Here is a 23,285-nt window from a genome sequence, read left to right on the forward strand (position 1 = left end):
GTCTGATTTCCCTTGTTGTCAAGAGGTCGGCAAGGCAGGTTTACAAGCACCAGATAACTGATGCAGCAGTATTACTAAAGATGTTCCTTTCTTTCTTTTTTTTTTTTTTTTTTTTTTTTTTGGTCCTGCTGAGTGCCATTCAGTTAAATTGTTACACTAGCAGACTTATCTAAATAACCAAGGCATCTGGAAAAGTGCCATCTCTTACTTTGCTGGATATGGGAATAACTTCAGTATAAATTTACTGACATTATACTGGAAAAATACTTGCTGTGTTTTGAAGTGGATGCACATTAGACCATGAGATATTGGTGACTATGTGATTAAGCAGCAGCATATTGGGTAGCAGTTGTCACTGCAGGATAATAGACCACGCCACTAGTTAAGCGTCCTGAGTAAAGCAAAGGTAGTTGCAAACTGCTAAAATCAATGATAATTTGTTAATGGCAGTTAAAGCCAGGATATCAGGTGTTGAATTTTGAGTTGAAAAGCTCTCTGTTTATTTGTGAAACTCCAGCAGATATGAGTGGAAGAAGAGATCACATCTTGGTGATCTTACAGCATACGTTTTTTATGAAATGGGGGAAGTGGTCCTACACTACTGTCAGATACATTATAGCTCCAAGCTCAAACTCATGACTAGGATTGATTTTGCTTGTGCTGTACAACATGGAGAAGCAGATGTATCACATATATTAATGAGCAGTTCTGCCCATCAGGGAAGCAATATTGCCAACCCCAAATGCTCAAAGAACAGAAGATTGAATGACAACAGTAATAATAAACGCAGAGCTCTGTTTCACTCTCACATTTCTAAGCACCTTATTTTTTTTCCCCTCTGAGTCTCTGTACCCAAGTGAGCTAGAAGTTAAGATTCTCTGGAGCTGAGTAGCTGTTTTTAATTAAACGCCACCTCTTCCAAGATGTGTGGCAGAGTTGCAAACTGGCGTGTTCTAGCGTTAGCAGTACTTTTTAGGCATTTTCCTAGAGGCTTGTTTTGTATTCCACCAAAGTAAAGCTTCTCAGTTAAAAACTGCTACGCACTAATCTGCAGGACCTTTTCCTGGCTTGCTTACCGAGGAGGGCAGGAAGACTTATCTGTCTGCTTATCTCTGTAAAATGCCCCATGGAAGGACACCCATCAGGCTCTTACAGTTGTTATTTTCCTCTAGATGTTGCCCTTGGAGGTGATCATTAACTAGAGAGTTTTCCTTGTCAGAAACCCTTTCCTTGCTGCGACTTCCAAAGAGGTAGGGTGGTGGTCCCATAGCTGGTGGGCTCTGATGTCTGTACACTATGGAAGGTATATTTTAAGCCTAGTGCTAGGGAGACGTGTTTCTCCAAGCCTTGTGGTTTACTGTGGTTGTATGGGAACCATACATTTGTAACACTTTGGTCATTTAGATTTGGGACACAATGAAGTGCTTCCTACAGAAAGTTTTTCACCTTTTTTCCAAAAATGTGTTTTTTTCCAAAGAGAAAAAAATATCTCAAACTTCCAGATGGGGGGGAAAAAGTTGAAAAACTGTGCCTAGATATTCTTTTTTTTTAAGTAAAATGTTTCTTATATAAATGCCAACATTTTATTTTGACATTTTCAAAGTAAAACTGACTTCCTGGGGTGGGTTTGTTCAGTTTGCTTTTTATGCTAACCAAAAAACTCACCCCAAACCCCCTACACTAGAAGAGAAAATTACTTGAAAGTGCTAAATATTTTCTATCATCCCCAAGTAAATTATTTTCTCTTTGTTTCATTCTGAAAAGTGAATCTCTCCATAACTAATGCAGTGACAAAGATCAAAGAGTAAACTTGTGCAGAGGGAAATTTAGGGAGAGAATAAAAAATGTGGGACAGTCAGTGAGGTAAGGAGATAAACAAAGCTGTTCCCTGGATGGCAAAGGTTTTACAAAGGGCCTTGCATTAGTTGTGCTGGCATTATGCATAGAGATTTAAAGAAAACTCTGCCAAATAAACAAGGACACACTAGAGTATGGACACCAGAGGAGGGAGCAAGTTGTATTATGCTCACAGATGTAAAGGTGAGAAAATTTGAGCCAAGTCCTAAAATGTAGAATTTTTTGGTTGAACATGCAAAATACTTAAATACATTGTCACCTGGAAGAAAATGTAAGTACTGACCTCCTCACAGAACTGAAGGTTTTGAACTGCACTAAACTCATGAAGCACTGGGTTACTGCCCTTCCTCGCCTGAACCCCAAAGACAACCACAATGAAGTTTCAGAATCTCCAGTTCTCCAGAATCTTCATTACTGGTGTTTTCCTCAGTGGTTCTCTTTGTGATTAAGCTTGGCGTATTTGTTTTGTTACCTGGTCAGTGTCTGAAGGATGTGCTCCTTGCCTGGGTACGTCTGTCACCAGGATTTTCTTTTCAGAAAGTCAAATTCCGCAGCCCGTGGAGGGCCTTCACTTCAGTGGAGCTGTGTGCGGTGTCTCCGTGGTAATTACTACAGATGAATTTGCTGTAAGAAGAGGAAGGAGACGAATCCCTTTCCAGCAGGACTTCTTTGGGCAGGATGCTGTTAAAGTTGTGTTAAAGCAGCGAGCCATGTCCATGAAATGTCATGCCATGTCTGTCCCCAGCCCCAGCAGACCTTGTCGGTCTCTCACCTTCCTCATCAACCCAGAAGCAGGCTGGTGCAGTGTAGGTTTCTCAGCCACTTGCCAAGCAGACAGAAGCTGTAGTCAGGGACCTTGGATGGTTTTGCCATTTCAAGGCCTAATTGCTGCACCCTGTGTAATGAGCTGAGGATCTGTTCTCTCCTTGAAATCCATGAGAAATCCCTCGGAGCAACAGTCCCAAGGAGCTTGGATTTACCGTGCAATTTTCCTTTGCTAAATGGCCTAGAACAGCAGCGGATATCACTTCACAAAAGTATAGTTAAAATTAACAATGCAAGATGCTGCCCAAGAACTGCAAATGCTAGACAGGGACCCAGCTGCAACATCTTATGCTACTCAAAGGATTTCTGCGTGTAAGTTAGGTTACTCACATCATTAAGCATTGGCAGGAACATTCTCTGTATTTATACATCATCAGCCTTTATAATCTTGTTAGTCCTGACCCCCGGAGCTCTGCTTTGTGTTCAGGTGGGCAGGCTCAGTAATTTATCCGATGCAGGCACTTCATGACCCAGTTGGGTGATGTTCCGACTTTTCTGTCCTCAGTACAAGCAGCAAAATGGCTAAATGGTGAAAACAAATGAACTTGCTGCACGCTGGATGCTTTCTGTATCTTGCAGCTGGAGCCAGACTGAGGAGCTGAGGACTCTGGTGAGCAGGCTCCAGGTGACCTGATCTCCAGGTGGTCTTAGAGTCAGGCGATGCTAAGATGCTAAGGCGAAAACTCACTGATAGGTCAGAGAGGACCAGAGTATTTATTTTGGTATTGTTTTGGAGGATTTTAGGAAAGTGGTTTCCTTTACTATTTCTAACACACTACATGTCTGTATTTCTTTTGCGTGTACATCAGGCCAAACAGAATTGCTATGTATCTTAATTAGAGGATGGGAATAACAAGCAGCTCCACCTTCATGGAAATTTATCATGCAGAACAAAGGCAGATTATAACCCCATGTACTTATTTTCTTGTCTCTGCAAACTGCACAGCTTTTTTGACACAAAAATCACCATTTGGAGAAGGTCTGAGCAAAACTAGGGTTTCAGATCATTTCCCTTTATTTGAACTCACAAAATTCAGTGCTATAAAATAAGACTGGAATTTTTCAGTCAAAAAATTATAGCCACTGACATGGAATTTTGAATTTTTAGAGTTTAGTTTTTCTTTTATTTGTTTTATCACTATACACTTTTATAATTTTTCTGTTTTTCTTTTTATCGTGGTTTCCTAAAGGCTTGTTTATCACTCTTTTTAGTGTGCATATGTCTGTTGCATCCCTTCCTGGAAACTTCAAATTTGGGGCCTTTTTCACAAAATTTGACAGATGACATGGGTGTCGAGTTTAAGTGCCTTCACGTTTTGTGAAAACAGATGTGTGAGTGCACTCAGCTGTCAGTAGACACAGGAGAATCCATTCTGGAGGTCACATTTGAGACCCTGGAGAGGGTATAAGGTAAGCACCTTAAGTTTCAGTGCTCACAGGATCACTCTACTAAAAATCCTCCTTTTGATCTTGTAATTTTCCAAACTGTTTTGTGAGAAAGCTATGTGTGGCCTAAGAAAGAAATCAAATGGAAGAATAAACCCCCAAACTTTTGAAATGATTGTTTAGATTTGCACAAAGATAAGGGAGAGAAAGAATGTAAAAAGAACAAAGGAGGAAAAAGTATTTTTGGTAATTAAGAAGTTAAAAATATTGGAAAAAAATCGCAGTGGAAAAGTTTTAAAGGTGCAAATTAGTTTTAGCTATGGCTAAAGCACTCACATTTGGCACTGTTTTTTTTTGTTTTGTTGGTTTTTGGGGAGTGGTTTTTTGGGGGGGTTGTTTTGTTTGGGGGTTTTTCTAATTGTTTTTTTGTTTTTTTTTTTTTAAATTTTTAACTGGCTGTTGCTTAGTTGCATCTCCCTGCTGTACAGTGTGCAGCCCATGTCATTATACGTGCTCCCTACCTTCACAAGTTTTTGAGCAAAACACATGCATGGACATGTCAGTATTCTTGATTCCCCAAGCAAGAGCTGGACAAAACCCATGAAAACTTACCATGTGGGTAAATTTTGCATCTTTTTTTTTCCTTCGCTCACTCTGTCATCAAAGCACAGTTTGATCTTGTAATTGAGGATATTCCTGGGAGCCCCCCTGTCTTCTTTTAAAACAGAAGGTGAGTGTGAGCTGTGGAAGTAAACCTGAACTCCATCTTCAACATCTGGAAGAATTCAGCAGCAGATACCATCATGAGGGCTGCTGCAGCGCCCACAGAAAGGGAACATTTCCCCTATGTCTTGGCTTTTCATGATTGACATCTCTCAGTGTTGCGGGTCTGACAAAACTCCCAGAGGCGAACACCCTCACTCTTGTATCCAGAAAGTCAGGGTAAATAAACTTGGCATTTTGAATTCTTATGTCAAGGAGTTGTCAATAATGTCTACTTGTACTTGAGCCTGTCAAATCTACTGACAAATTAGGGTGAAGCCATCTCTCTTTTTTTTTTTTTTAAAAGCCAGCGAAGTCCCCTTATTTATTGTTCCCTCAGCTCCATCACCATCATAATGTAACACAGCCTCACTAGACTCAAGCCTAGTCAGGGTACGTTTGTTTTTAGAAAAAGCTTTTGAGACTTAGGAATTTGTCCTGTTGCTAGAATGGAAAGATTCAGTTTGTATTCCCAGCCCTCATGTTAGCACGCTGCTATCGGGTAACTTCTTGTGCCTGTTTCCCACCCTAGACCACGCAGGTGATCACATCGGCCCCTCAGCATCCAGCTGAGCCCAGTGTAACATGCTGCCGGTGGAACCTTTCTCGTGCTCAAGTGTCGTACTTCCATCTCAGGGAACAGCTGGAGGCTCCTCTGCCGACGGGAGCTTGAGCTCACCCGCTAAAGATGCTCCCTTTGCAAGGAGGGGAAAGTATCGTTATTGACTAATATTGTTATTGGCTCTAAACGAGCTAGCTTGCTAACAAAACTTGCTAACATACGTTCATAATTATGCAAGGTTCCACTGTAATGGATGGGATTAATTGTAAGAACAGGATACATTACAATTGATTAATATAATTAATAGTGTTTTATTTATGTTGTATGTGGCAAGGCCAGAATGGGAGGGAGATAAACGATGAACACTTTGAAAGGCAAGATGAGATTTAAAGTGAATCCCTTGAAACAAGGACAGTCCACATGGTACCGCTGGGTTTCATTCATAGGTAGTACTGCAGGCATAGCAGTGATGACTATCTGCTGTGATGTCTTAAAGCAGACACGAGGTATTGCAATACAGTGCTGTAGAAGTTTCTGATTTTTTTTTTTTTCCTGGTGGCAAATGGTTTTTCTCGTTTGCTGAGAAAGGGAGAATTTAATTCACATTCACTGCAGACAGCTTCTTCCTCTGCTTTTGACATTTAACCCTACGCTAAGGGGCCCAGAGCCTGCTAAATCTACAGCCCCCCCAAGTTAGCACTAACGTATCGTATCAAAATTCTTGACTTCTAGCAACCAGGGATTAAAGTGAAACAAAAGTTGGAGAGAATGAGTTTCTCACCATCTTTGTCCTTCCATTATATTCAAGCCACACTTCCTGCATCTGCTATAAATATTTAAAGCAACAGTAGCCAACGTTTAAAGATTGGGACGGAAGCAGAAATCTAACCGTGTCTGCGTCTTCCTTTGCAGCATGCGGCAGTGCTGCGCTGCACAATCAGCCAGAGGTCATGTGCATTCTTAATGAGGTCGTCTGCCCTCTGCTTACACGGCAAGCAATATGAAACTTCAGTGAGAGTTTTAATTGCTAACCATGGCTTATAGCCTTGGATGAGTTGGAAAAAGCTTTATAATAATGTATGTCCAGGCTTACCGGGCAATCATGGTTGTATAAGAGGGTGTAATTAGTAAAAAGGCTGGAAAATGTGTCGCCATTTCTAAAGCTTCCATACAATAAATCCCAATACAGTTTCCCAATCTGAAATTTACCTTTATCTCTCTTTTGAGCGCCTGTTACTTCTGGAGTGACAGCTTTTTTAAAAAAAAAGTTAAAGAGAGAAAATACTAGGAAAACAGGGAATTAAAGTCTAAAGATAAATTCATGACAAATCCAAGCGTTTAAAAATATGAAGTTCCCAGCTAATGTTCCTGAACTGATCTACTTTCCCCCCATTTTGGAAACAAATGCCTCTCTTCCTCCTTCAATATCATGCTAGCTACTTTCTGAGCAGTTAGTTTGAGCACAAGAATTTTGCTGAGGAATTTAGGAAGTCCGTTACCTCTCCTTGAATTTCTCAGCAGCCACTTTAGAGGCAACACAACTTTTAATTATGTGTACATCATGACACTGGTTTAGAATAATCTAACAACCTGTCTTCCATGCATGCTGAAAAAGTACTCCCACAGACAAACATGACAGCCTTGTTAAAGTGTTACCTGTTTTTGTCTCTACTTGATGTTTTGGGATTCATTCATTTGAATGTCTTTTACTGAAAAGTGGAAATCCTGCAGTGCTGCTTTTTTTTTTTTTTTTTTTTTTGTAATTACTGATCAACGGTTGGGCAGGGAGGAAAAGAGCATACAATGGAGAGGAGCATGTGTGTATTGCAAAATAATTATTCTCATGCATGTGAGAGGTAGTAGAGAGAAAATTAGCTTTTTTAGAAGTTTCTCCCCCCTTGTTTATTACTCCACTTAGAACTGAAAGCATTTTGTTTGAGTTCTGGTGCCATGGTATGTGAGGCATGAAATGGGACTGTAAATGCCAAGAGAATAATAACAGCCTGGACTAACTTTCAGGTCTGTGGATTCATAATCCAGATCCTTCTGTGACAGACATTTGGTATCGCACTTCTCATCCACACCACATACTTAACAGGTGGCTTATTGCTACCTTTAAGTGTGTCCAAGGTTTCCCTTGGGCCTTGGAAGAGCTCGGATTTGGACAGTGTACGATGTCAAGGTCTTAAAGACCGATCAACGTGAAGTCTTGCTTTTGGAAGACTGTGTTGTCTTGTCTGGTGAACAAGCTTCTTACTGTGATTTTGTTCTGGATAAAGAGGCATCTGTAGTAACTCAGTGCAGCCTGAGAGAGGCTCCTTAGGACTTTTGAAGATGACATTTGATTTGCAGCCAGAATAGCAGAGTTCCACTTAGACAACACAAAAGCTTTTTTTGCTAACGCTCTCTTTGGGAGGAAAGTATCTTATAATAAATGATTTGAAGCATTTCCTGGGGCATTTAGTACCATCTTTAAGGACCTGATTTAACCGCTGAGAGGTCAATGGGAATTTTTCCTCTGACTTCAGTTTAAGCAACAAGGCATTTCTTTTCTGTTCTTTAAAACCAAAATCTCCCTGACTATTGTTTGTATTATTCTTCCTTTTTTTTATTTCTGCCACTGAACTCCTCTCTGCTATTAGTCTTTTCATCTCCACAGTAAAAAAGAAAAGGAAAAAAAAAGGAAAAAAAAAAATTTGCTGATAAGTGGAGACTGGACAGCGGATACATCAGCTCCGTGATTACCCTGCTATATTTGGACATTGAAACCGAGAAGTTGCTGCCAATTGCAGCCAGTCCATGGGGACTGGTGAATTCTGTCAATGAATGTTGTTCGATTGCTTTTTTTACTAGTGGCTGTCGCTATCTTTTTGGACCTACTAACACCCAGGTCGATAACTGAAAGGCTATGTGGATACAGAGATTTCCTCTGCTTCCCAAGTTGGCAGCAGAGGTTATATGTTATAAATCATATGCCATTATGTGATGAATCTGGATCATAATCTAAAGGAGACGTACAGTTGGTGTACTTTTCCTCAGCTGCCCTGCCTGGATTAATTATAGTATATTTCTAATCGATGCTGCTCTTCAAAAAGAAAAGCCGTGAAAAAATTCCTGTTAGAAAAATGTTTGACCCTTAGCCCTCAGTTGTCTTTTTTGCAGTGAATGTAAATCAAGTGGCATAGCTGGTCCACAGAGAAAGCCTCAGATCGGCCAAAGTTGCAGAATCAATCTCTGATTTTGGAGGATTCATCTAAAGTGTTCCATGCCATCCAGATCTGAAGATGTGGTTAGGCTGCCTATAAAGCTAGGTACCTTTAATTTGGGTCAGGATTGGGAGCTTTCTTAAAGTTCAGGAATATTTCTGTGGACACACAGACACGCATAGAAACCCCTGCAACAAGCTACTTGTGCAGTCGGTGGACAAAGTTGATTGAATTAAACCTGAGTCCTTTCATACTCTCTGATACCAGGAGTTAATGAACTGTTGCCTGCAATGTTTAGTGCTGTGTGTAATCAGTCACTAATTGTAGAAACAACTGATTTCAGGAGTTCATGGCAATTATGAAACACTTGTAATGGCAGGAGTGTATTAAAAGGAAATAAAAAAGACATGCTTTTTTCCTGAGCAAAACCCAGCAACCCAGCAGTGAAGTGTCTGGGGTTTCAGGGTGAAAATGATAGTCTCTTCTTTGACACTCAGTAGCATCAGAAAGTCTTAAATATCTGTGTCAAAAAAATTTGGTAGTTGTTCCTTTGCAAGTAATGTTAATCTACAAACTTTGGAGGCAGTATTGCTTGTTTTCAGTTTTGAAGGAGTTTATGCTTTCAGCTCACCTGATGATATATCAAAGTATTACCCTGACAGTGGGCGTAGATGCGAGGAGAAGCCATGTGTTAATTTCCATTCCTTTATGAATCAATCGATAAACAAACTGTAATGTCATTATAAATCTTAGAAAAATTGTGTGTTAAGAAGATGTGAACATTTTAATGCAGTTCCTGCTTTCAGAAGCTTGAGCAGAGGATAGCCCTGAAATATACTGAGGGTTAAATCAGCAATGCAATCAGTCCGACTGGCTTTGCCTTCAACATGCAAATTTAATATCACTGTAGGATCTCTCTTTCTTGGCCCTGCTGCACACTGACAGTGCCTCAAAAAAGGTGGTGAGGCAGCACATAGTACCTGAGTGTGCTGGTGCACTCTGCTTCTGTTTGATGCAGATTTATCACACTAACAGGCTAAACCTCACTAAGCTACAGAGAGCTTTTAAGACAATTATACTGCAGTGTCTCCTTTCTGCAAGAGTCACAGTCATAATCTTGCTAAGCAGCACTGGAAGAGCGAGTTGGATAATTAATCTGCAGTTTTTGCCTTTCATTCATAATGACTTGCTCACTTTAAAAAAATGTGTCTCCTAGGTGGCTCACCTTCTTCCTGTAAATCCTCGATCTGTGGATTTTTGATCTGTGTATTTTTTCTTATGTTTACAGATAACTACACCTATACTCATAGGCATGGGGGAGGCTGAATGCCTGAGTGTGTACTCAGTATTTCCAGACCTGGGATCATAACCGATTCATGCAGTCACGGGTGAGGTGTTCAGCAGCCTCCTGATGTGCTGAAGTGTGCGCAGCTCAGAGAGAAGGGATATACAGGAGCTCGTAGCAAAATGGGTAAAGCTTGGGCAAAAACCTTCTCTGTTTCCCTGCTTCTCACCATCTTGAGTGTGTGTTCAACCCCAGCCCGGAGAAGATGTTGTCATCTGTGGTTTTAAACACAGTTTTCTGTCAGTGGAGATGTGGGGAACAGATATATTATGGTGTTAGATTATCATGGTTAATCCAGTAGTGCTTCTTTGCAGTTGGTTGCCACGTTGCAAAGCTGCTCTCTTCCTACCTGGGCTGTAAAACTGTGTGCAATGTCCTGCCAGTTAACAGGACTTCATTTTCTAGTGAATGCTTGCTGAGAGAGGAAATACTGTCTGAAATAAAAAGGTACGGAGATCCCTACACAAGACAACATGCTACTGTTTCAAGCAACTATATCAGAAGAATTAACGTGTGAATTAATTCATACTGGGTCAACAGGAGATAGCAAGTTAAAACCATTTATCTGCTGGTGGATCTCTGTCAACCTGCTGATCCAGGGACTCATATCCTATCTGCTGTTGCAAAAATCAGTAAGGAAAAGGAAAGAGCTCATAGAAACTGAGAGGTGCTGTGGCAGTGCTATTTGTACAAATGCTTTACATGACTACTGACCTGTCGGCAGGTTTGTTGTATTTTTTGTTGTATTTTTCAGAGGTTTGGGGGAAGAGCTCAGCTGCACGAAGTGCTAAAGGAACTATGACAGTTTCTGGTAGCTGATGGTCTGGTGCTCCCAGATTTTAGAGTGGATAACTATGTTAATTTTAGCTGTGTTGAAGAGCTTTTCCTCTGGTAGCGCTTACAGAAAGGAAGAGAGAAAAGGGAGAGAAGTATTTATAACCTTCAATTAAGTTTATTTGGCATCCTTACAGACAGCATCACAAGATGAGACTGGGGCAAGAAATATGTCAGGTATATTCTAATGTGATTTTTAAAAGAAAAAAAAAAAGAAAACTTATTGGAATTCCCCCTTTTATTCCCTTTTTTTCTCGAAATTACAGCAGGTCCTGATCATCTGCAATGTTGGCAGCTCCTAGCGTCAGTTAAGGTTTTCAAGGCTGTGTTTATCCAAACCACTGCTAATAATTTTTTAGTAGACTTCCTGTGAAAATGTAATCACTAAAGAAATGCAAAAAAAAAAAAGTCTTCCTGGGTCTATACCATATAAACCACAGTGGTTTTAACACACTAAAACTGTTGGATTAGTTTATGGCTACTGAAACCCCAGCCAGCCTGGGTACAGGAGCCAGAGCTGTGTGATGCTAGCTGGGGGGACTGGTCTTGCACTGTGGTGCAGGGACGCACGGGCTTGCAGGATAGACGAGGGTGGGTGTGGAGACACACTTCAAAGCTGTTTTCTCCCTTTCTACAGCCTCACTCATACCCGACGAGCTGTGGAGCCGGGTTTGCAGGGGTGAAGGGACTGGAGCCATGCCGTTGACTTGTGCGTGCATTTGCAGCTAGGCTGAGGTCAGAGCAGAAGAATGCTGCTGTAATTATGGCTGCAGGCAAGGGCTAAGCATAATGGGAATCAGGGTCTGGCTCAACCAAAGATTTCCTGTATGATCCTGGTCAAGTCACTTAATTACTTTTGCCTCATTTCTCAGTTGTACAGTGTATATCCTAAGGCTTCAGTTACCTGCCTTGTCTATTTAAAACAAATTCCCTTTGAAGCCAAGAGTGTACAATGAGACTATACTGTTAATTGGAGTCTCTGGGTGATAGTGTAATTGTGTATAGTGTAATAACAACATTTCCCTGCAATTTGCATCAGCTTTGCCACTGAATCAGACCTCTGCAATGCTCACAGTTTCATCCTGCTCCTGTTGAATATCAGTGCAGAAAACTTGAACGCTGGCCCATTAAATGTGGGCTAATCCCGCTCAAGAGACTTATCACTGAGTTCTCTGAAGTCAAAGGCAGACCTCTCATTATTTTTGGGGTCTGGGATTTTCCCCTAAATCCCTTCTCATGCTGGAGAAGTGGAGCAGGAGGTCTGCTGCCATGTCCGCGTGCACCGTCCCTGCATCCCTGGCTGCAGATGCTGTGCGTGGTGTAATGTGGCACTAGCGGTTCCACACAGTTCTTCAGGTTTAGGGTTAGCGGACCTGTGCTCACACGGTGAACACTGGTTCTGCTGCATAAAGCTTTGAGGTAAGAAGTTTGGAAAAAGTTAAACCAATCCTTGCTTTTTCCCCTTAAGAGAGTGTTGTTTTCAAAGCCTTCTTGCAAAATAAATAAACAATTCAAGTTTTGTTTGATTTTAAAAGAAACAAGCAGAACACAGAATTAGCCAACTAACCTTTGCCATATAATTCCAGTGACATTTTGAACAGCATTTCATGATTTGGGATGAACTGTCCTGACAGAAATAGCTGTTTTGAAACTGTAAATACTGCTGAAATCCAAGCTTATGTAAATATTTTCAAATGGGGGGAAAATAGACAACATGTAATGCAAAGTTTAGGTTGATTCTGGTGGAGATTGGATCTGCTGGAGTAACTCAGATGGTGTGATATGGTAATTCGGACTGAAGTGAATGGTTTAAGAGCGGATTGTTTTCATAATTTCACGTGGTAGCGTGTGGTAAGGGAGAAATCCAACCCTGTGTAAAGGGCCTGCATGAATGCCATGAGTCTCATATATCCCACTTAACCCCCTCAGAATGGGGCTTAAATGGGAAATTAATCAAAGAAATCAATACAAGGTCAAATGGTGTTTGTTTACCCCCGGAGTAGGCAGGAGTGAAAAATTTATCTGCAGTGTAAGTCTATGAAGTTGAGTGGGTTTTTCTGACTCTCAGGATGAATTTGGCTGGGAACCCAAGTGAATAATGAGAAGACACAGACTGAGAAAGTTTACATTTTTTTATGTTTTTTGAGCAAAAGCCTCAATTTTCTCAAACATTAGAAATACATAGAAGACTTATACAAAATTTCTTTTTAATTTTTCTAGATGGGAATATTTAATCCATCAGAGGAGCCATAAAATTCCTCATATTTAAATATATTTCAGGTTTGTATGTGTATTTTTTCCTTATGCCAAAAGCAAGAGGTGAAATGTTTTATTATGGTAGAGGACCTGGAAAATGAGACAAGTTCTTGCCTGTTGCAAAATGCCCCGTTTTAGCCTGGGTACACACTGGGTAAATTCTTAGCTGTTGCTTAATATCTTCTTTCTGCACCTATTTAAATGAGCAGAGAAAACTCTTACAGTCACTGATGGTGGGTGAGCAGTTTAAGTCTGAAAATAGCATACTACAGTTTAATGCGGAAAAGGTGGGGTCTAAAGCTGCAGATAATCTGCAAGTGCCATTAATCTATGAATTAGTCTACCTACATCCTTGCCACCTCACAAGAACATTTATAGTAAATGTTCCTCCATCTCTTATGTGTGTGCATAAAATAAACGTGTAGAAGCAGCTAAGAATTTGCCAGGTGCACCTTCTATTAATAGCGGGGAGAATATACTCCTCCAGCACATCCTCTGCTCGCTTCAGCTAAAGGAGCTGTGAGATACTCCCTATATAATGGGCTAAACCATACCCAAGGTATTCAGTAATAAAAGTGAAACTTTAAGTGAATATGAATTTAAGTGAATGCATAATTCAGTAAAAGAGCTGTGTAGGTCCCTGTCTTACATACACATAGACAGGTATCTAGACAGTGTCACGGATTAATTGCAGTGGTGACTTCCTAAGATGAGGCCACGCGCAGACAGAAAGGAGCAGATATTCGTTGCTATCTCTGAACTTTGGTTTATGAGGTTCCTGTCACAGTCAAATGAGGGGAGGTCAGTGCTGCCAGAGGATAAACCAAAGTGCCCGAACAAGTTAGGGTATTAGCTTTTTCTTGTAGCAGCTATATTAGGTGGTGAAAATGTTCTCTGAATTTCAGACACGCTAACGTTGGTCCTATTTACATCTGCATCATCTGAAAAGGTAGGATCTGTCTGCTGTAGGATGAGACAGACACATGGCAGTACTTACATCTCCTAGGTCCACTAAAACCCTGACTTGACTGAACAGAGTGCTTTAATAAGTGTGATGGGTTTTGGAGTCTGTAGCTTGGAATTATTCCTTCTTTTCAGTTACGCTAATGCATCTAATAAATTAACAAGTATAGGGATACCTTAATGCCAGACAAGGAGCCGCTGCTTCATGCAGTCCATTGACTTCTGTAGGTGCTTTTGATATTGTTGGGAGTTTTGCTCTTAACTTGAACAGGGCCAGGATTTCTCCTCAGGAGAGTGTTCCCACAAACTAGGACAAGTTGCATGAGTAAGAGCATCTGGACTGATTTGTGTGTGTGTTTAGACTTCCTCTCAGCACTGTTTGAATGCCTCAAGAAGTAAAATAAATGCCACTGATGCATTCACGTCCTTTTCAATTTGTGTAACACAAAACAATAGTTCCCACTTCTATTGTGTGATTTACGTTTCCATAATGCACAACCGGTGCTTTGACATGCTGCAGAAAAGAATTTGTTGGACATGGTAATACTGATAGAAAAATGTTCTCTCTATTTAGATGTCATGACTATTTTCTTTTTCAAGTGAAAATTCTAGTGTCACATACAAATGTTACCTTTTCCCCTGATTATCTTGTAGAAAGCTAATAGTTTTGGAATAGATACAGATTTTTAATGCAATGCTATGGTTCTGGTTTATAGAAAAATGGATCAATTACCAAGGCAGGCTTCAAAGAGGGAGACTGCCCTAAGTTATAAATGGCTCAGTCCCTTAATTCTGTCATAATCCTATTTGATATATAGTTCTCAGTGCTGCTGAATCCTTTTAGGGCTCTTTGATCAAGTGAGTACTTTCAAATGTGATGCCTCCTGTCATCTAACCCCCTAAAAATAACACAGCTTGCCATTTAATTTCTGGAAACATTAGTTTTCCCTGCTTTTTTTTTTTTTTTTTTTTTTTTTTTTTAATAGAGAAAACAAAAAGCCTGACTTCCATATTAGCTAATTTAAGGAGAGAAAGAAGTACTACTGGAAACAATACTTTAAAAAAAAAAACTATTTATTTATTTATTTATTTATTTATCTCCAATATTCCTGCTTAGGCTGGTGGTCTGAGCTCTAGCAGAGACAGGACCATACCACTGGTACTTACGTATCAACTATTAGGTGCTAATATTCTAGGCTTTACTGAGGACTTAATTGATTGGGAATATCAGATGTGTGAGAGATGCTGGAATATCACAGAAAGCTTCAGTTTTTCAGAAATAATGAATGATTTAGCATGTATTTGGGGACATCTCACTGGATGCCTTTGAATTCAGCTCTAAGGAGCAGATCTTTGTACAGTGCCTCAGGTCTGGCTTTTTTCAGCATCCTGATGAGTCTTTTCCAGATCAGGTCATGGGACGCATTAGATATGCATGTTTGACATAGATCCTTTTCTTCCTTCCCACTTTTAAAAGAACACCAGGAAATTTTACAGTTACTAAGCCTGAGTTAATATTTTTTTTTTATATTATGGCGATCTGATGCCAGAACTTCTGCTTTTCTGCTGGGCACTATAACAGCTGTAACTGCTAGTCAAAATCCAGCTCTGTAAGGAGGAAAAGTATTCATGTAAATGGAAGGTTTGATACTTGGCATATGAGAAGGTCTTTGTTCTCCTTCTCCTTTGCAACCGCTGCCACTAAGTTACATTCAGCATTGGTATTCTTTCTTCCTGTACCCAATATGCACCCAGGTGAGCAGATCCATCGTCTTAACAAAGGCAGCTCAAGAGAGTGAAAGATTGTAGAATCAAATTGTCCCGCCTTGTGCAAAGTTTTCAACTCTTCTAGTTGGAAATTGGCAGCTCTTGGAGCTATACTTGGCAGTTTCCTGCAGGAGAAACTTGGTCTGGGGCACCAGAATCGCAGGAGGAAAATGTAACCTGCATGCAGGAATGGCTAGCTCAGCACCTCTTTTTTTTCCCAGCTAGTCATGTTTTCCAAGAGATCATATATACCCTGGAAAGGGAAAACACTGGAGGAATGTGCTTGAGGTGAGTCTTGCAGACCCCTCACCAATGTGAAAATTCATTTGACCTTTGTACTTTTGGAAGCTGTGGGGCAGTAGGCTCCGTGCAGAGCCATGGCTCACGCCATGCACAGCCGGCAGTGGCAGCTTGCAGAATTTGGCTTCTCTTCTATCTTTGCACCTCAGCTCAAACACCAGTCTGCTCCAGGCTTTCTTACACAACTGCGACCTGTCTTCCCGCAGACATCTCCCTTTGAAAGGTAAACTTCAATTTCATTGTAACTACTCTTAAAAGGTAGATTAAATGTCTGTGCCTGTCCTTAAAGCAATTAAGATTCGGATATAGCCTTCCAAATGAAGCGATGAGGGCACAACAGCCAACTGCTGTCATGGTGGAACTAGGCTGGCTTGTACAAAGGGCTATGCAATGATGCAGCTGCCTGTGACCATAGAGGACTGGATTCTTTCTCCTATAGAAATACATTATCCCAGCAAATCCTATGTTCCTGTTTCAGACCGGCTCTCCCTCAGCATTTAACAAGTAGAACAGACCATCCCAGACATCGTTCCAACCTGTTCAGATGTTGTTCTGCTTCTGCCTACAGGTTATTGTACATTCAGCTGGAAACCCGAGCATTTTGAACTCCTGAACCATCATCTGCTCAATCTATACAGTCTGTTTATCAAAGGGTTTAAGTGCACTGTAAGGTCCAAACCATGTTATGGAGCCCTGCCAGCTGAAATGAAATATTAGTTGCTGTATATTTTGAAAAACTGTCGCTTTGTAGGCCAAAAGAGCTTGGAGATCCCAGCTGGTAATCAAAGAGCAGTGTCACATTTTTCATGGTTAGGGGCTCCATTGGTCTCCAGATTCTTTAGAAACCTGACTGATGAATTAGCCAATCAAATTTAGATCTGAATTAAATCCAAAATGCCATCATCAAAGACCTGTATCGCCACCAATAGCAACACCTGCAAAAAGTCAAGCCTGGTGAAAATAAACAACCAAAGCATCTGTGCAGGATGTTTAGCTTCATGTTCAATAAATCCCTGCTTGGGAAACAAAAGCTGAACACAAGTGTGGTCCCTCAAGCACTTCTTCCTAGGCAGGGACGTCCTGATCTGTCGCCTTTAAGATCGGAAAGGGCTTGCTCTCGATTTCTGTGGGTTAACTGCTAGGGCTCCTCTCAGTCCCCCCAGTCGATGGGGCAGATCGCTGTGGAAACAAGAGGAAGGCTTTGGGAGGCTTCAGTCCTTGGTCCTGTAATGCATTTAGTGGCAATTAAGTCTGATTCTGCACCTTACTCGGTGCTCTGGCTATAACCCAGTTAGGGCGACACTCTGAGTGCTGCTGGGATGGATTGCTGAGCCTTGGACCTGACCTTGCGTCAAGTGAGAAACTTAAGTCTTTTAGACCTTTTATTGCTCTGGATCTTGTGCTGGCAGTGTGGCAGCAGTGGCTTTCACCACCTCCGGACCTGTGGGAGCCACGTCCAGCTTGTCTGAAGATGGGGTCAGGTATGCGTGATTCAAGAGCAAGAACAAGGCAGAGGTGAGCGCCGTCTAGCTGAGGCAGTGGTCGGGGAGGTGCTTCCTCCAGCATCTTCCTAGCTTGACAGGCCGCGTGTCCTGAAGTAGGCATCTCGTGGGAGGTCCTAGGAGGTGAGGATTGGAGTAGACAAGGGGAGTTATAGCTCTCTCCCCCTTTCCTGTGTGCTGCTTCTCGCAGTGAACTGCTGAGGTAGCCTGGAGCGTGTGATGCCTACTGCAGTGCTTAGTCCTTCTGGCCGGAATGTAACTCCTGGTACTTGGCAGGACCTCTGCGAGATCAGGCCCTGGGGTCTGGAAAGAGAGGGAAGGGGGAAGCAGGATTACTCCTGAGATGAGCTCTGAGCACGCAGCTGTCCTAGCTGAGACACTTGCCAGCCTTCTAAAATAAACCCACTCAAGCCACTCTTTTCTGATCAAAGAATGAAGTGGCTTAAGCTGGATAAAGCCTGTGTTGGTGACAGACTTCACTGCTAGGGCCAGCTCGTGCGTTTCCTTCAGTTAGCGATGGCTTTTAAGGATTTTGACTTAATTCTTTGGATCTTAAACATAAGCAGAAAATTCTTATAGTTAATCATACATTTTTCTTTTAATTACGGAGTTTGGCAGCTTGCAAATTGAATACCATCTCTGCGGTGTTTCCTGTAAAATGTTCTATTAAAATGTATTGTTCTGTCTTGCCTTCTCTTTTTCCTGCAGCTGAGTTTAGCACAGGATAGCTAAAGAGACCACAACAGAGAGCAGTTTGCTTGTTACTTTTCAAGGAGAATTTGTTTTGAGTGAATGTATAATCTCCAGAGCCCCACAACACATCTGATTTCCCCTCACCTCTGCTGTGACTTGTCCCGTGACATGAGACTATCGATAATATATGTATCTTCTTACTGTACTGCTCAGTACATTCTCCTGTAGGTAGATCTGGTTAGAAAGCACTTGAAGTTTCCTTACACATCTGCCCTTCCCCAAGGGATCAATGTCTTGATGGATCACATTCAAACACATTCAACATCTCACGGAGGGTGTGTGAAAGGACAACAGAATCACTTTCACTCTATCCATATCCATTTCCTACTGCACTCCCCGTTTTACAACTATTGGCATGCCTGGAGGGAACAGCACTTCTCAAGGTCACAGGAGGTGGAAAATAGCCGCTGTTAAGGTACAGAAACTTTTGAATCGGGATAGTAAAGACGTGACCTTTTCCTAACTCCAAGGAGAAGTTAGTGGGAATGGTTGGTGGTGGCAGCGTGTCTCTGTGTATAGTGGGGTTGTGGTGGGCTGGGGATTTTTTAGCCTTTGCAAGTAAGGTTAAGTGCTTATTTTTAAAAAGATGATAGTATTCTTTGCCTTTTCAGGGTAAGAATAATTTTCTAAGTTTCTTGACTTTGCGTTATAGGAGTGAAGGAGAATAAGATCCCAGCATTACCACATTTCACCCTCACTTTTCAGTGGGATCTGTACGTGTGCCTTATAAAAGTGCAGTGCAGTTTTATGCGCTGACTGCACGCTTGTTTCATTGTTCACTATTAAAGAGGAGATTCTGACATACCTGGAAGTGTCCAGCAGTTAGCAGTCACTTGTAAGATGAGTTTTTACTGTGACTCTTGCAGGGGTGGGAATTAAACCTGTATATTCCACTTCCGAGGTGAGAGCCCCAGCCATTTGGTTTCAGAGAAAGAAAAGAAGCAGCACATCACTTCTGTGTAGCCCTGAGATGGACCGTCACGTCCCCATGAACCTGTCATGGCAGAATCTCTCCCAGGTCAAAATGATGTTCCTTTTGGCAGATCCAAAATGTTTGTCAGTGTAAATGCAAGTCACTTCTGTTATGTGTGATTGAGAGTGAACACAGACTAGGCAAGTACATGCAGCGTCCCACAAGGCATCCAATTACCACTGGAACTTTCTACCACAGATTTTTCTGTTTTATTTTTTTTGATAGAAAACATGATTTATGGAATTTTCTGAGAGGAAATTTCATTATTGTCACAAAAATGTTCATTCTCCATTGGGGAAAGCAAATGAAGTATTTTGTTTCCACTTGGACTTCTTGAGTTTGTGGTTTTCAGAACCAAATTATGTTTTGGGTCCCATTGACAGTAATCGGTTTCTATCCTGGCTGCCAGGGTGTCTTGTTGGAGTTGTAGTTTTCTAGTGCTGCATGTGCCAGAACACCAAACTTCATCGTCATTAAGCCAACCTTAATCTTGTACAGTCTTTAGCTGAACTAGTGCTTGTATCACCCCTGACTGTCAGCTGGGTACAGGGGATCTTTAAGTCAGATCTAGTGTCCATATGCCAGAAAGGCCATATTAAACAGGGAACAGCTGATTCTGCTCTGCAAAGACCCACAGATTTCATAGTCTTGTAAAAGCAGGAACCAGATGGATATTTTAATGAAATTTAATGAATTCAGTATTGGGCTGCCAGCAAGGGAGGGAAGCAGAGATGATAGGAACCAAACTGAGGTATTTATTCATTTCTTTGCAGAATATATTGGGTCAAAACCAAGAAATATTTAAGCTGAACTTTTCACAAGGGGTGTAGGTTCCCAGCTCCCACTGACAGTCAGGAGCTGTGGGGCATACTCTCTCTTGATTTTCCTGGAAAATCTAAATGGCCTCAATGGCTTCCCCCCCCCCCCCACTGTTTTTTGGTACTTGAAGTGAGAAGTGTGTGGTGCTCATATGTGATGGGTAGTTCTTTATTCCTTGAGAAAGATGGTTTAGATAATGTATAGCATCGTGCATAACACTCTTGAAGTGCCAGTCCTAGAGCAACTTAGATGATTCCTTAACTTTAGAAATGATTTTACAGCAGCGATAGCATTCCCATTAGCATGTGACTCGGGTGGTGGGAGGTGCCATACAGATTAATAAAGAAGTGGTGTTTCTGTGAAGGCTTTATAGCCTGAACAGATCACTGCATACCGTATGTGAGGAAAGCTGCTTAAAATCGGCCTGCCTCTTCTGTGGAAGGTGACATTTCAACACATACGGCTTTGCCCAACTTACGCTTTTTTTTTTCACTTTGCAAGCGATATTTTGTAAATATTTGTCAATTTGCCAATGTCTGTGCCTCTTGCAGCCTTGAACAAAGCTTGTTACTGTTAGTGAACATATCTGCCTTTCTTGGCATCTTTCCATTTCATTCTTAGGATTCCTTATGTTTTTAATGTACTAAAAATAAATTCTTATTGCTGTTAATTATGTTGACCCTTATATCCTTTTACTTCTCTTATAAGTTTTCTACAGTTTTTACTTTCTCATTTTTATCTGCAGTTTTCAATTTTCTCCCTCTTTCCACCCTTATTTGTTATCTATTTTATTTATATGTACTTAGCATTCATAAATAGCTGTTTTTCCTTCTCCCTCCTTCTTTCCTAATTGTGTCTTTCTGAGCCAATTAGTAATGCTGTCAGTATCGGTCGCAACTTTCTGTTTACATTCTTTCTACTACTGTAAGTGGCAAGGTTGGTTTAGCCAATAACTTCACAAAAGCAGCCAGATCCAGGACAAGTGACAGGCCAGGACAGAAAGAAATCTAAAAATGTACTTTACATTTGACTCGACTCTTACTCGGACAGAGTGCCCTAGGATGGTGACTGACAAATTTCCACTTGTCCTTAGGATGACTGGGGTAGATATAAATAAACCGTGACATGTGACCTAGCAAGGAGTGTGAGGGGTTGAAATCCCATCCCAAATAATCAATCCCACTGCAATTTCCTAAGTAAGATTGGAGAAGGGGTAAGAGTCAGCTGTACCGAGCAGCAGTGATTAGCCTCATTTGCCCTGAATTGCCAAGGAATGGCGAAGTTTATAATTGTGTAAGTGACCAGCTGAGCAGAGGCATTGGAGAGAGGGGATGGAATGAAGGTCTGGGTTTGTTTCTAGACAATAGGAAGCAGTTGGCCGAACTGTGCAACTCTCGAGTTTCTGTGCAAATTGCTTCTAGTTTACTAGTCATTGTCTGCTCAGTGCAGAAGTTTTGTGAATGGAAGGGGCAGCTCCTTTCTCAGGTATTTACATATATTTTTTTTTTTATTTTCTGCCATATTATTGCAATAGCCATTGGTTTTTCTTCTCAAATGGGTACCTGTGTCTTTCTGTGCTGACTTCTTGCAAGCAGAATTAAAAGCACGCCTAGGTTAGACTGAGATGAAGAGAAGCAGGTAACCCAAGCCTGATCTGTAGGATGCTGCTGGCTCACCTTGTGGAAAAGTAATATATACTTTGGCTTGAGAAGCAGGCTCATGTTAGGGGACCTGGCAGCAGAGTAGCAGGTGTAGCTGGCTGCAAATGAGTTCCCCTGGCAGGGCTGTGTGGGGATGTGTGCCTACTGCTGATCAGTACTTTGCCTGGCTTGAGCTTGTTCTATCAGGCTTTGCTTTTCTGAGCACTTAAGATCAATATAAATTAATAAAAAGAAACCCGACAGCCCATAAACAACATTAGCTATGGAGCTGTTAAAATGCAAGCAGTCAAACTGTATTTAATCCACTTTCTCACATTAATGCTGTGCAAGGGTGCATATTTAAAATGCTACTATTAGATTAGTAACAGATGTTGCTTAAAGGAAACAATAAATGATTTTTATGGAGAATTATTTTGGAGGAGGCTTCTTTGGGGCCATCTGAAGAAGTCAACTGGCCATATGTGCGCACCGTCCACTCAGTGCAGAATGACTGTGAACTGTGTGCACAGCCAGGGCTGACCCCCGCAGCCAAGAGCCCTCCCCTGGCGATGCGCAGCCAGCCCAGCTGCCGAGAGCAGGGCAGCCGAGCTGTGCAGGCGCTCAGACCAGCGCTGTGCTGGCACCTGGCTGCTCAGGCCACCTTTCAAGTTGTCAAAAAATGGACTCAATTTCATTATTGCTCTGAGATCTGTTCGTTCCCAGCTCGGCCCCTGCCTGGCTTCAAGATAGCATCTTCATAGTTCTCTGAAGTTCACAGGAGATGTCCATGCTTCTGATGAAATAACTGTGTTTAATACTAAATGATACATCCGTGTCCTTTGGGAAGTGTATCCTCTTGCAGGGTTTGTTTCAGTATAGTCCCTACCTCCAGTGTTACAATTTCTTTCTTGCTTTGTGTGTCAGACTTGTCTGGTCTGACATAATTGTCCAGTGTTAATTATTGCGTGAGTTCTGGCATGATCTAGCACAGTGCTGAGGTATCTCCTTTCTGCTTCATTTCTGTAGAGACGTGGAACGATCCCCTCTCCAGTAATAAGGCTCAGCCTGGTCACTCAGGTTCCAGGGAGTTTCTGAAAGCACGTGTCTCCCCACGCCTCAGCTGCAGCATCCAAAAAGTGAGTAAAAGCATGTGCTTCCTTCGTGACACACAAAAGAAGTGCTACATTTTGGTACATACAGAGTGGAGCATCTGCCTTGCAGCCTCAGTGTCACAGAGCTGGAGATGGTAGGGGGAAGGGGGAAGGAAGGACATGGCTATACTTCGTACATGTCTGGTGCGGGATACTCACAGCCTTGCTACCCCATCCTGCTGCAACCCTTGTGTCTCAAAGGAACCTGAAACAAGCATCTTGACAGGGTAGGACCTCCCTGCACAGAAGAGCTGTGTGGAGAACAGGGAGAAGCTGAGAACACCTATTAGGACAGCAGGTTTGAGGCTTTCTTTGGGTTGACGCAGAGACCAGGCTTTCTCCTCAATAGCCTATATTTCAGGAAAACAGCCTCCCTTCTGCCTC

The 23,285-nt window shown here is 41.7% G+C and overlaps 1 long non-coding RNA gene across 1 annotated transcript in view; it reads left to right on the top strand.

Moving 5' to 3' along the window:
* The window catches only part of LOC129785619 (uncharacterized), a 112,485-nt gene extending 89,596 nt beyond the window's left edge, over positions 1-22,889 (top strand). The window contains exon 3 of the long non-coding RNA XR_008749766.1: positions 22,777-22,889. This is a non-coding gene — a long non-coding RNA (uncharacterized LOC129785619). The remainder of the gene's footprint in view (positions 1-22,776) is intronic.
* Positions 22,890-23,285: the final 396 nt, after the last annotated feature.

The sequence above is a fragment of the Falco peregrinus genome, chromosome 14, assembly GCF_023634155.1.
Source record: "Falco peregrinus isolate bFalPer1 chromosome 14, bFalPer1.pri, whole genome shotgun sequence".
NCBI lineage: Eukaryota > Metazoa > Chordata > Aves > Falconiformes > Falconidae > Falco > Falco peregrinus.